Below are 13,781 nucleotides of genomic sequence, written 5' to 3'. Positions count from 1 at the left end.
CAGCTGTGTTGAGATCCCATCTGTTTCTGTACTTGACTTTCACGTTGTAGCACATCACTTTGTTCTCCACTGTTGTTTTTCGTATAAAAGCAAGCATGTTGTTAGGCATCTGAAATAGTCGCTCCTTTGGGCCATGTTATAATAGGAGGATGTTTCATTATGACAGCTTCCAACATCGCATCGAGGCAAAGACCTTTTACATACGCCGCGAAAAAAGCAAAAAACATGCGTTGGTCAGATCTTTGAGCCTCTGTCTTACCAAATGTGTGTCTGTGTCTGTGTTCCTTAAGCTGTATTTTGCAACAACTGCTGGAAGTTATCCAGAGAAGCTCATAGAGGACTTTGTGACAGTAGAAGAAAGAGGAGTGAAGGTCAAATTCACATTAATGAAAGCTTCCATCACATGCTGTTAATGCCCCTCCCACCCGACAACTTGGGTTGTTTAGAGGCAGGAGAAGTAAAAGAAATTTTGTCTTCCAGATGTGCAGGCTTCAAAGTTATCCTCCCTTTGAATGTGTGGCAAAGTCTTTAGTTTTCAGAGTCAGGTGTGGGTGTGAAAGAGAATATTTTTGAATTGTTAGTCGGGCAAAACTGAGAAGAAGCGACTCCTTCACTGTGGCTCTGATTCAGTGAACCATTTAAGCACCTGCTTAATATTAAGCGCGAGCTTTGCCAAATGTGGGTCTTAATGATGCTCTTTGGGCCTGATCCAGTCAGATGACGCTTGTTGATTTCACTGCCTTTGGATCTGCCCTTTAGATCTTGGGAAGTTGGTGATTAAACTCAGAGGGATGGATGTCAGGACTCCTGGGTTCTATTCCTGACTCTGCCACTGACTCTGTGGCTTTCGACTAGATTGCTCCCAGGCTGACTTTCAAACAGTGCAGACACCAGGTATGTGTTTGTGCAGTTATAACTGTGTGTGCTTCTGTGTGCACTTCGTGCGCTCGTGGTTGTGGATCAGGCTCCTGGAAAAGTCACGCGTAGGGCTCGCTGTGTCTCATTTTTGCTGGCTGTAAGATGAGAATAAGACTTAACTCCCGTGGTCACTGTTCTTATGTCAAAAATGTACGAAACTGGTGCAGTATGGAAAACAAATAGGTGGCAAATATTTGTGAGAAACTTCATTTGTTTTTCATCCAAAATGTTTTTCTTGTCAAAAAAATTCCAATCAACACAAAAATATGTCCATCGTAACCTCCCAGTGGTATCAGAGATATTGCATTTGTCTCCTGAATATCGTGAAATTCTGTGCTGCTCCTATTCATAGAGCAGGATGGCCATAAAGCCCCTGACCAAGATCAGGGCCCATTATTATTATTATTGAGGAATTCTGCAAGGCAGATATTGGGAATAACTGCGGCGCGTTCTGTACTCCCATAGCTTCAACCATCATTCATAGACTTTTTTTTTTTTTTTTTAAGGCCAAAAGGGTATGATTGCCACCTGTTAATAAAATGCTATATTTTAATACTACTTTTTATTGGGGGCACTTAAACTGCTTCACAAAAATTAATTTCGCCTCATGGCAGTTCCGTGGGGTAGGAATGCACTGTACCCATTTTACCAATGGGGAAACTGAGGCACAGAGGTTCCCAGCAGTTCATAGGGCACAGAACCGAGGTGTCCTGACTCTGCAGTCAGCTGGTCTAACCTCTGACCTCAGTTGTCTGCTCCAAGCTCTAAGCCTTGTGGCCTAAGTCTCATCCCTCCTTTTAGCAGCAGGCCCTTTGAGATGCCTATAATGGAGATGGAGGCCACGAAGCCAGTTCTCTTGGATATTCAGCATTTTAGGGACACTGACTTCAAAGAGCCGGGTGCATGGGAGTGAGAGCATCCCGGGGACATCTTTACGCCAGGAGAACACCCTGGGCCTTGGTGGACTTGGCAGCAGTAGTGGGGTCCTCCTTCCCAAAGCTGAATCGTTCCTCCTATGGTTCAGGCCCAAGTGAGCTTTTCTTCACCAGTAGGCGTGCCCTCCGGCTTTCCTCCTAGTTGCATGGTCTTTACCAAACCTACTTCCCGTCCACGAATGTCTTCGTTTCCCAAAGCACCTCTTGCATTCCGTCAGGGCTGTGATGGGTATACAGGTTGCAGGAGTTTCTGCTCTTGCTTCTTCTTCTCTGATTTGCAGGGTTCCCCTTCCAAACCCTAGCGTCACAGAGTCAGCAGTGCTTTCATTTCCATGCCGTTACCTTCGCTTTCTTAAAAGGGGGGATGGACAGTACTGGTAATCCGTTTCCATTTCCCACAGGCTCCTTGGGAGCATGGCTGATAATGCATAAAGTTTCACACCATCCTGTGGAAAGGTGCCACGGCTACACGTGACAGAGAGGCGGTGCGGTATTGTGCAGGGGTTCTTAACCGCAGGGTCACGACCCCCAGGAGAGTCCCAAAGGGGGTCACAACCACAGTGGTGGATTAAAGATTTTGCTGCCCTTAGGCTCTGAAATAATTGCCGCTCCCCCCATCCCAGCTCACCTCCACTCTGCCTCCTCCCCTGAGCGCGCCGCCGGGTCCTGCTTCTCCCCGCTCCCTGCCAGTGCTTGAAACAGCTTCGCGAAGGAGGGGGAATGTGGTGCGCTCAGGAGAGCAGGCGGGGCTGGCGCAGGGATTTGGGGAAGGGGACCAATAGGGGCAGGGAGGGGGCGGGGAATGGGTGGAGTTGGGGCGGGGACGGAGGGCGCGAACTGGCGCCGGGGGAAGCAACCTCTGGCTGCTATTATAAATTTGCCGCCCCTGCAAATTTGCTGGCCTAGGCCTAGGCGTTAATATGCCTCTGCACAACCATCCTGCTCTTCCCATATTGCTAAGTGGCAGGAGGGTGGTTCCAGGGGGTCCTGTTATGGAAACAGAGGGTCTTTTCCCTCTCCCTGGGACCCTACAGGTTTACTCGGTGCCATTAACGGTTGTAGGACAATATGCCAGGCAAGGCAGTGGTGGAAAAGGCACCATAGAGTGAAGAGGGAAGCAAGAGGCCTTGCTTGTACTCTCAAGAGCACAGAGTCAGCGAGAGACGCTGTTGGCCCTGGCTTTGTTGACTGGTTTCTAGCAGATGTTACGAGCTGCAAGGGTTGGGAACAGTGTTTAAAACCTGTTTGAAACAATTCCAGTGCAAAATACAGAGGGAGGACGGTCTCGTGGCCAAACTCCCATGACCTGGGATGAGTTCTGTGCCCACTGACTCACTGGGTGAATGTGAACAAGTTTGAGGACCTGATTTTCAGCACTCCCGAGCCCTGGCTTCCAATATAACCTAATCTGGCCTTTGTTACTGCAGTATCTGAGCACCTCGCAATCTGCAGTGTGTTAGTCCTCCCAGCAGCCTGGGAGGTAGGGCAGTGCTGTAATCCCCATTGTACAGGTGGGAAACTAAGGCACAAAGTGACCTCCCCGGGGTCACACAGGAAGTTTGTGGCAGAACAGGGACTCAAACTTGGGTCTCCCACATCCCAGCTTCCTGGAGCATTCTTCCTGGGAGCCCCCCTTGAGTTCAGCTGGCATTGTGGGTGCTCAGCACACCTGAAGAATCAGGCTCCTGCCATGTAGCTGTTAAGAAGGTACTCAGCAGCGTTTGTGGAATTTAATCCATGCATATTTGTAAAGTGCTTTGAGAGCCCCAGATGGAAGGCAAGGTATGTACTGTTACTATTTTATATCCTAAGCAAGCTTCTCAGGGCCAGACTGGCTTCAAACCACCTTCTATCCAGAATGACTTAGAATTTGGTGTGAAGCCATGGTCTTTCAGCTCTCCTTGGCCCATGCCAACCAAGCAGTATAATAGGCCAGATTAGCAGAAATGATGTTTAAATTTAGGTCTGAACGTGGTGTATGTAGATGGGCCCAGAGACAAATGAACTCACTGTCTGTTCAGATTCATTTTACCAAATGCCATCCCCTCGTTAACATCTTATTGCCTCCAAGGCAGCGAGAGGTGGTGAAACTGTGATCATAAATTTATCACTGAGTTACGACAGCAGTCCTATATTTTACCTGAGCTGTAAAAAGTAATCAAGAGGGTTGAGCATCTCCTCCGTTCAGCACAAAATTAGGGACATGACACAAATCCTTATTATTAATTTTTTTGGTAAATTTCAGAGAATATTTCGTTGTCAGATTTTTAGAAATGAATCAGATTTAGTCTTACAGGAAACGGTCTAGTTGTCTATGGTAACCTGAAATTGAAATCCTTCCCTTCTCCCCCCCTGCCTCCCACCTACTGAAACTCTTCCCTTGTGAAGTTTCAGTTAATATACCAGACTGGATATCCCTGCCTAGTGAAGCATTCTTAACAGGTAATACGGCAAAAGGTTCCTATTTCAGATAAAGCTGCAGAGGTGACTTGATCACTGCTCGGCGTTAGTTCTTTTGATACCATTTCCTTGTGTGAAATTTCAGGCACTATAGAAATGACAGAAGTGAGCAGCAGATTTTCATTTTGAGCGGTCTGTCTGTAAGCCTTGTGGGTAACTCTAGGTCTTGCTGGCATGGATTCCAAGACCAGAAGGGACGATTGCGATCATCCAGTCTGATCTCCTGGATAACGCAGGCCAAAGAACTGCCCCAAAATAATTCCTGGAGCAGATCTTTTAGCAAAAACATCTGCTCTTGATTTTAAAATGGTCAGTGATGGAGAATTCTTGGTAAATTGTTCCAAGGGTTAGTGACTCTCATCGTTAAAAAATTACACCTTATTTCCAGTCTGAATTTGTATAGTTTCAACTTCCAGCCTTTGGATCATGTTAGATCTTTCTCTGCTTCACTGAAGAGCGCATTATTAAATATTTGTTCATGTAGGTGCGTATAGACTGCAATCAAGTCACCCCTTAACTTTTTCTTCGATAAGCTAAATAGATTGAGCTCATGGAAACTCTAAGACAGGTTTTCTAATCCTTTAATCATTCGTGTCTCTCTTCTGTGACCCCTCACCAATTTAACAGTGTGTGACTGTTGTATTGTGTGCTACGCTTTGGTCTTCAGCCATGCGGCCTGGGCCGTTGTTTGCTCTTCTGTGTTCCCAAGTTAAGCAGGGATAAGCCTGGCCAGTAGTTGGATGTTGGACTCTGAGAGCCCGAAGCTGCGGGAGATGTTCTTGGGAATGATGACTCAGCAAGTGCTGCTGTTTCCATACTAACTCAGAGAGACATGTCCAGAAGAGAAAGTGAGGCGGGTGCGTGTGGTGTCGGCAGTGCAGCTTTTCAGAGGACTAGTTAAAAAACCACGCCTGATAATTGCTGTCATTAAACGTCCCATAGCTTTTTACAAGTTAGGGTGGTTATGCCTGGGGTCCTCGCCAAATTTCACTTCACACGAGTTATGATGTGTTTACCTATAGTATCCCATACAGGTTCAACTGGGTGCAGAATTCTTTATTTCCTGCCCGAAACTATTGTGTAATGGTCTGTGAGCTGTTAACAACAACGGTATTGCACTCCAGAGATTGGATATGTGTCAGTGTTAAGTACAGTGTAAACACAGTAGCTGTTTTATCATACTATACAATAGATGTTGTCAGAGTATGTTGCAGACAGAACTGGTAACTACACCCAGAGTTAAGATTGCTGAACACTTTTCATTATATGACTCTTTTTTCAGTTGCTCATAAGTTTGTCAAACTTCCACCATTTGATTTCAGTTTTTTCATGCCAGTTCTCTGCTTCAGGCTGGTTTTCTCTCACCTCTTAAAGTTTCAGTTAAAACAAGTCAGCAGTTTCTGAAGATGAGATTAGGGGAAAAAGAGATTGTTTTGTCCAGGTTAAAAAAATTCCTAACCATTTTGTTGAGAAGCTCTGGTATCTACGTTGTGGGATAGGGACTTGGAAATTCAGCAGGGAGGTCATCGTGGTATCCGAGTTGTACTTTTTGCTTTCCTGGTGAAAATTCGCCCAATTTTGGCCAAGTTATAAGTTTCTGAAAAATCTTTTTGCGTGTGCCCAGTGGAGACTGTTTAGACTTTGGCAGCTAAACTCTCCAAACGTTTTGTGTGTTCTGAGCATGCTCAATCCTGGGGCGGAGAAGGACTTGTTCTGCAGTTGCTTCTCCTGGCTGTTGGTTGCTGTTGGAGCAATAGGCGCTGGAACTGAAAGCCGGCGAGGCTCTCTTCTGTGCTCTTGATGTCTCCACAACTGGTTCCCAACCAACGTGGAGAAGGAGGTAGCTGCCTGGCTGGAATGCAGAGGGGTGGGAGGCAGAGGGTGGAGGACAGCCTGGGAGAGGGTGCACATAATAAGGGTTTATAATGACTATAACAAAGGCCCCTCCTGAACTTGGGATTGAACCCAAGATTCCTGAGTCTCCACGTTCCTCTGCTTTCAGCAAATAGCTGTGAAACCCACTGTCGTCGTCCTCTACTGGCAGTGCCATGTTGATGATAACAGCCTACTACTGCTACCATTTACCCCACTAGCTCAAGTGGCAGTGGCTTGGTGTTGTGGCTCTATAACCGCCAGTCTCTAGAGTCATTCTTACTCTTTCTCTTACTATTCAGGTATTTTAAACAAAATGGAACCGCTTCAGCAGAAAAGATTGAGAGAGACCCTCTCAGAATACCCCATACCTTAGTGGTTGGGGTACTCACCTGGATGGTGTGGGAGGGATGGGAAGTTGGAGTTCAAGTTCATGCTTTGGTTTTGGCTTGGATTGAGTCACATTTTTAGTTATTTATTTTGTTTTGTTTTTTCAGAGCTGCCAGCAAACCAAAAAATCAGTTATTTGCACAGCTCTTATTATGGTACAGTCTCTGACTACATGATTGCAAACTATTTTCCCCCCAGGACGTGGACTCATTGAGTGCACAGAATGAATGGTGCTCGTTGAATGGGTAGTTACTTAACATTTCTTTTTATCCTCATTGCTCAATGTGTGGCTTTATTTAACGCATATCATCTGAACCCTGCACTGAATGCAAAATTAACTTTTTTCCCATGCTGCTGTCACCGGAGTAGCTGAAAGCTTCACAAATGTTAATGAAGGTACCTTTGCAATGGCTAGGCAGTGGTATTATCTCCATTTTTCAGATGAGAAATTGGCAAAAGTGTCCACTAATTCTGGGTGCTCAGTCTCAGGCATCTGGGACCTGATTTTTCACAGAAGGTATCATTTGTATAGCACTTTTTGGTCAAAGCACAGCTCCAGTCAACTTCAGTTGCAGTTGCAAGCGCTCAGCACTTCTGGAAATTTGCTCCAGGTGTTTCAAGCTGGGTGCCCAGAAAACGATCTAAGTCACTTGCCCAGCCTCTCATTAGGAGCTCTGTGGCACCTGCAGGGATAGAGTTCTCCAGGGTGACATTCAGCTGCCTTAACCAGAAGATCATCCTTTCTCTTCCTGTAATCTCCTGCCTCGTTCACTACTCACCTTTCAACTTCTGCAACCAATGTGGCGGGGGCCCTACGGGCGCCCTTCCCTACCCGACTTGGATGAATTACCAGATCGCTATCCATTTACCTGCCCTAAATACATTGTGAAATAATTGGCTAAACCACACTGCGTCTCAGTGTTCTTGTTTCCAGCAATAGGACTGTCAGGCACTGTGATAAGTGGACGGACAGCTGGATCTGGTTTTACTGGGGCACGTATTGGTTCCTCTGTTGCTGTTTTGTAACTTCTCGCAGCATGACATTTATAAACTAAAATGCTGCTTCCCCAAAATATCAAAGGAAATAAGGCCACTTTTCACCACAGACATAAAAGGCTTCTAATGTACAAGTGCAGCAAGCACCACTGTGGAGACGCACTCTGAAGAACAAAGCCGACAGCTAATCACGTCTAATGCCTTTTAAGTTTATGCCTCCTTTTTCACTTCCAGACTGTCTCACAGAGCTTGAAGGCTTCAGTGATTGCCTCGCCAAGAATTGACGGAGGAAGAACCCTCTCTAACTTTTAAATGCCTCTTTTAATTTTCCTAAATCAAGCTAGTGTCTGGGTCAAAATCCAGTTTTGGTGATCACAGTCGATTTAACTTAATTCCTTTGCCGTTTCAGTTGCATTCAGTATTCTTCTTGGCTTCCGGTGCTTCCCTGTTGGTCAGTACTGTTGAGGAGCTGCTATATTCCATGCATGTGGTTGCATTCCCGTGATAGACTGAGGTGGTTCCTACATGCATATATGAGTTGCTATGCACCCTCAACTTCCATTGATGTTGATAGGAGATAAGACGCTCAGCCTTGGTGGCACTGGTCCTGTCAACAGGGCTGCATGCATGCTTGAAGTTAGGCATGGGTTTCGGTACCTTGCTGAATCAAGCCTATTGTTTGTGAAGCATTTTGGGATCTTTGAGGATGAAAGCCACCACATCGATGGAAGTTGTTAGTCTATGCCACCTATAGTTACCATATACTGGCCTAGTGGATAGAGCACGGGACTCATGAGACCTGGATTCTATTGGCACCTCTGCCACTGGCCTGCTGGGTGACTTCGGGCAAGAAACATCTCCTCTCTGTACCTCAGTTGCCCCATCTGTAAAATGGGGATAATGAAACTGACCTCCTGTGTGTAAAGTGCTGAGAGTTCTAGGGATGCAAGAGTTCGCCATTGTTGTTTTGCTAGGGACAGTGTTGTGGCAGCTGTTAATCTTCTACCGCCAGCACTGGAAAAACATTTCTATTTTCATAGCTGTGCCAAATGGGGCCACGTTACTTTCCTGTGCTGACAGCAGTTGATCCCACTACTAAAGTGTAGGCATCAGCAAGAGAAAAATGATCCAGGAAAGCAAAAATACCCAAGGAGGGAAGAGAAATTGAAAAAGAACAAACAGCTTCAATGAAAACTTGGTGAGAGACAAGGCACAAGAGGGACGGGGGCAGGCAGAGGGAAGAGATACATGGCTGGGTTGGCGCATTGGCCTTTTAACCCTTGGAGACGTGGCTTTGTATATTTAATTCACGGGTTGGGTGGTTCGCAGGTCTGACCCCCGGTGGACAGGTATCTCTGTTGCGAAGCCACTGTGCAGTTTGGTATTGTTGGCAGCCTCTGCTCTGTAGAGGCCTAGGATTTAGAGTAGATGAGTGTGGAGGGGTATTATTTAACAAGAGATGCTTTCCTGGTAGACTTGATTGTCTCTGTCCACTGCTTTTTGTTTGGCAGCTTTGAGGGGAGCTAAGACAAACACACTATCAATCCTCCCTGACGGACAGACTTTGGGATATTGGTGCTGTACAGTTCTACTCACCTCTTTCCCTCCTCTTTTTTCACAAGTTTTTTTTAAATCCTTATTGAACGGAAGCCCTTTGGTTTGGAAGGGAGATTCCATTTTATTAGAAGTCTTGCAGAGCTGGAGGTAGATATCAATTTGTGGGCACAGAAATAACGCAAGGTTCCATCCACCCTGAGTTTCGGGCCCGAGTTTAACTGGGTGTGTCCCACAAATTTGTAAGCGTGGGCTCGGAGAATATTAAAAGCATTACCCAATCTCTTCAGGATCAGTACAGCTGATGATGTCATGATGTGATCTGATGTGTGTGGCATGTTGTCACAATACATCAAGACAAGTCAAGCCCTTTGACATGGAGGATAGAGCTTTAGGGGGGGACCCATAATTCTACTGAAGTGAATTGGGTTTTGCCCATGAACAGACAAAAGCTTTTTGCACATTCAGGCAGCCAAACACGAGGGCACAGCTTTAGGTCCTTGCAGAGTGATTTTTCTGCATAATGCCCATCAATGTTGGTGAGGATTGTACAGCTAAATCCCAAGATTGCCCTTCTCTGCCATTCTTTGCTGCTGATTTCAACAGTCTATTTGAATGTTACTTATGATTAATGTTATGGGTGGAAGAAGGCGCAAACAGTGGAGGATGGATGCTGTTTCCCCATGTGATCCCCCTTTCTGCCATTCTAAAGCAACAACTTTCTTTTTCTTTTCTTGCTGCAGAAATTCAGAGGAGTGTGAATGCACGACCTGTTGGATGTGAGCTCCTTCTTCTAAAGCAGACTTGCAATATCCTAATCTCTTGCTTGCCTGGGGTAAGTGTTTAAAAAAAAAAAAAGCCATTAGCATGGCAAAGGGAGGACAAGTGGATTTTGTGCCTGGGTTAGTACATTTCTGTGATAGTTTTGCAAGCTTGTCCTGCAGGATTAGGAATTGAAGGGCGTGACACATGTAATTAGAAAGACATTGCTAAATTAATACCTAGATTGACAGGTCTGCCTTGTCTGATGAGTGACTTAGACCTAACAATAGGTCTGCTGTCCTTAATGTTCCTGTTACCTGAACGAACGCTTCCTGCTGGAGGGGACTACAAGCCCATGGATAATTAACACAATCCTCAATCATTCATGTACAATATAATGTGAGTTAATGGATAAAAAAGAAACAGTACTGACCCTGACTTGGAGTTTGGTTATCTTTTGTGATGCACTAAGCAGTTCTGCATGTCCCTATTTCTGTCAGTCTCATTTGTGTACTGGCATCGGAGCACCGTGGTCCAGACTCGAATGCAAACTCCTCCAGACGTTGGATTATCTGAGCACGTTTCCAGATGTAAATAATCCAGGTGAATGATCTGCACCGAGTCTTGCTTATTCCCTTCCCATCTCTAGAGTCAGTTGAGATGGGTTAGAAGTTCATTTTTCTCTTCTTGTCTCTCCGGTCTCATTCTTCCTTGTTTTCCTTTGCCCTGTTCTGAGAGCGGGCAAAGCAGGCTTTTGTGTGTGTGCACCCCCTTTATAGGAAAGATGTGTCCGACAGATAGGTCTTGAGGTTTGTCCCCCAGCTGGCTGTTAAATTCCGTTACCTCTCACTTGCTCCCACAGGAGTCATGAGTCACCCTGGAAAGCTTGGGAGAAATTTGAGTGGTCCTGCCACTTATACTGAGAGATCCTAACAAGAGGTGGTGGAGATCATGTTATATTTCACCTTCCTCGGGTGGTTAAATGTCAGAGAAATACACATGATGGAAGAAACCCCATCGGTTGGGGCTTATAAAACTAAAATGGGCAAGACCCTGGGAAAGGTGCTATGCACCGTTCAGGAGACAGGTCGGATGCCCTTACTGTTACGCTGTCCGTATGGCAGCTGGCATCCCACTGTGATATTTCATTGTAACAGGGTAGGAGCTTGGGAAAGCATCTGTCAGCCGCTCTGAGAGAGACAGGGATTGTCAAGGGGACTCCTTCCCAGTCACCTTGGCATGCATTTGCTCTTTAACGGGATCTCAAAAGCTCCGGCAACTCTCTGCTTCGATCTTCAAAGCAAAATATGTCAACGAAAGGACACAATTTACAGCGTGACCCCCTGATCTTTTTGATCTTGAACAATCAATTAAATCTAAGACGTTGTCGTTCCCCTCATTGCAAGAACTGTTAATAAGCTGAGGTGCCACGTCAGTGATACAGCTAGATTTCCAATCTTTTTCTTTCCTTTCGGGCTGGGTCAGGGTCAGATTATTTACAAAGGCTGCTCCATAAATCTGCCTGTCAGGGCGGATGTTAGTGTTCTGATGTTGTTGCATTGGTGAAAGAAAACAATGTCGAACTCTTGTCCAGGTCTCCCCTCTAGCATGTAAAGTGATGGTAAAGCTCACTCCGCATCATGATGATGATGATGATTCACTGCATGTGCATCGTGACTTCCACCTGAGAATCTCGCGAGTGCCTGATATATATCATGAGAGGCAGGTCAGCCCTGTGACTGGACAATGGACTTGGACTTTGGAGACACAGCAAAGCAGTGCCAGAGCTGTGAATATAACCCAGGAAGTCCTTAGTTCCAGCTTATTGCACCCTAGTTGGTGTCAGTTCTGTAGTACGGTGTGAATGATTTTGCAACTGAAAATTTGTATTTTTTTTTTTCCATTCTATTTCTGCTACGCCCACAAAGGAAGATATCTCAGGATACTTCTAATCTCTGTACCCTGCAAAGAAAACCTATTTCCTTTCACACGCTTAAGAACAGAAGTCTTGTTCTGAGTGCCAGTGAACACAATTTGTATTTGTTGCTTAACAAAGCCCTACCAGATCCTGGTGTGTTTTGACTAGCACTGTGTGGCTAGGTTGGTATGAATGTTCTGTGAACACTTTGGGAATCCCGAACACTGATGGGCGGTTGGTTGGGTTTTCCCCATTCTTAATGTTCATAGAAACAGTTCCTAGATGGCTCCATCCTGACCAGTTCCACAAAGGGAGTATGCAGAGGTCAAGGTCAGTTTTTGGTTACCAGTGAGAGAAGTTAATGGCATATGCCCAGTTTCTGTGGTTCCATGAATACAGCCAAAGCCTTCAAAAGCACAGAAGTCGCAAGCCAGTGGGTTTTTTTTAAGGGAAAATATCAGGTAATGTAGGTCAAAAATTTATAATTTGGGTTTAAAAAAACCCACACCCTTTAATAGAATTTTTTAAAATAATTATTTCTAATATTCAGTTAAAACAGTTCTTTTGGGGTAGGTTTAACCACTCATCTGCAGTGTTTGCAACCTTATACGCTACATATTGGACAAGAACTGTCTCATGTTTGTGAGGTGGCTCAGTAGATAATGTATTTATCCTCACAACACCCCTGGGAGGTGGGGAGGTGCCGTTATCCCCATTTTACAGCTTGGGAAACTGAGGCACGGAGCAGCTCAGTGACTTGTCCAGGGTCACACAGGAAGGCAGTGGACAAGCTGGGAGTATATTGCTATTATTTATTTGTGCTATAGCAGTGCCCAGAGACCCTAACCAAGGTCAGGGTCCCATTGGGTTAGGCACTGTACAGATGCATAATAAGGAGATGGTTCATTCCCTGAAGAGCTGACAGTCTTACTAGATAAGACAGACAAAAGGTGGGAGGTGAAGCAGCGGTACAAAGAGGTGAAGTGATTTTTCCAAGGTCGTACAGCAAGTTAGTGATGGTCAGTCTTAGAACCAAGTTCTCCAGAGTCTGGAAACCTTCCTTCCTCTACCTAAAATGCAAGCATCTATGAAGTGGAACTGGCCGGTCTCTCCCCCTTGTTGGAACTGGGTGAAAGAAAATCAGAGTTTTAAAATTCCTTAAGTTTTAATAATTGAGGGCCAGATCTCCGGGTGATGTGTGTGCGCAGGGCTCCAAGCATTGTAACAGGTAATATAATAACCTTTTGACAGACCTAGCTGCCTTTCACCTGAAACTGACGAGTGAGGAAAGTAGGATGTCAAAGCACTCGGGTGCATTATTGCAGAACGTGACATTACTGCTGAGTTTAGTCATACGGCATCCTTCACAGGTGATGTGATTGTCAAAGGTAGATCTCTTTCTACTTGGACAGTCTTGCTGCATATGATGTGTAGAGGAAAGGGTTCAAGTGCCTGGCTATATTACATGGCCCAAAAGGCCAGCAAACGTTGCTTTTTCTATAACGAGACAATTAACGTTAGCAGTAGGGGGTGATAGTCACTTTGAATGAACTAACGGGAAGGCATGGGAAAATGGTCGCGTTAAAAGGCCCCATCTATTGCACGAATAGATAATTCCTCTTAAGAACCATGTTTAAGAGGCCATATCCATAAATACTAATAAGGCTCTTTGATTCCAATTTTCAGGTAAGATGAACATTTTATTGAGTATTCTGTCTGTCACATTCAATACTTTAGTGTGCCATCCTCTCAGGCTTATTAGCATAATTGCACTGCTTAAGCAACAATAAAAAATTCAGCGGTAAAATAGCAGTTAGCACAGGCAATTTGTTATCAAAAGCTTTTACTTAGGGAGAGGTTCACAGCGTATTTATTAGTGAGTTAGGGTTATAAATTATTTTTATTTAGAAAAACAAAAAGGGAAAGCGTTTTAGGAGGGTTTTTTTTTTTTTTTTAAATGGTAAATTGGACAGACT

General features: G+C 45.1%; 1 protein-coding gene across 19 annotated transcripts in view; it reads left to right on the top strand.

Moving 5' to 3' along the window:
• The window catches only part of LOC102934171 (LIM domain containing preferred translocation partner in lipoma), a 517,248-nt gene that overhangs the window by 163,917 nt on the left and 339,550 nt on the right, over positions 1–13,781 (top strand). For 13 of the 19 annotated variants that reach the window (XM_043522983.1, XM_043522984.1, XM_043522976.1 and 10 more), the window contains one exon: positions 9,869–9,960. The exons of 5 other annotated variants lie outside the window; for them this stretch is intronic. The gene's annotated coding sequence lies outside the window, so the exon portion shown is untranslated. Of the gene's footprint in view, positions 1–758; positions 895–9,868; positions 9,961–13,781 lie in introns of those variants that run through there. One more of the 19 variants, XM_043522986.1, reaches the window with a different exon arrangement.

The sequence above is a fragment of the Chelonia mydas genome, chromosome 9, assembly GCF_015237465.2.
Source record: "Chelonia mydas isolate rCheMyd1 chromosome 9, rCheMyd1.pri.v2, whole genome shotgun sequence".
Taxonomy (NCBI): domain Eukaryota; kingdom Metazoa; phylum Chordata; order Testudines; family Cheloniidae; genus Chelonia; species Chelonia mydas.
This window is presented reverse-complemented; position numbering and strand designations above follow the sequence as displayed.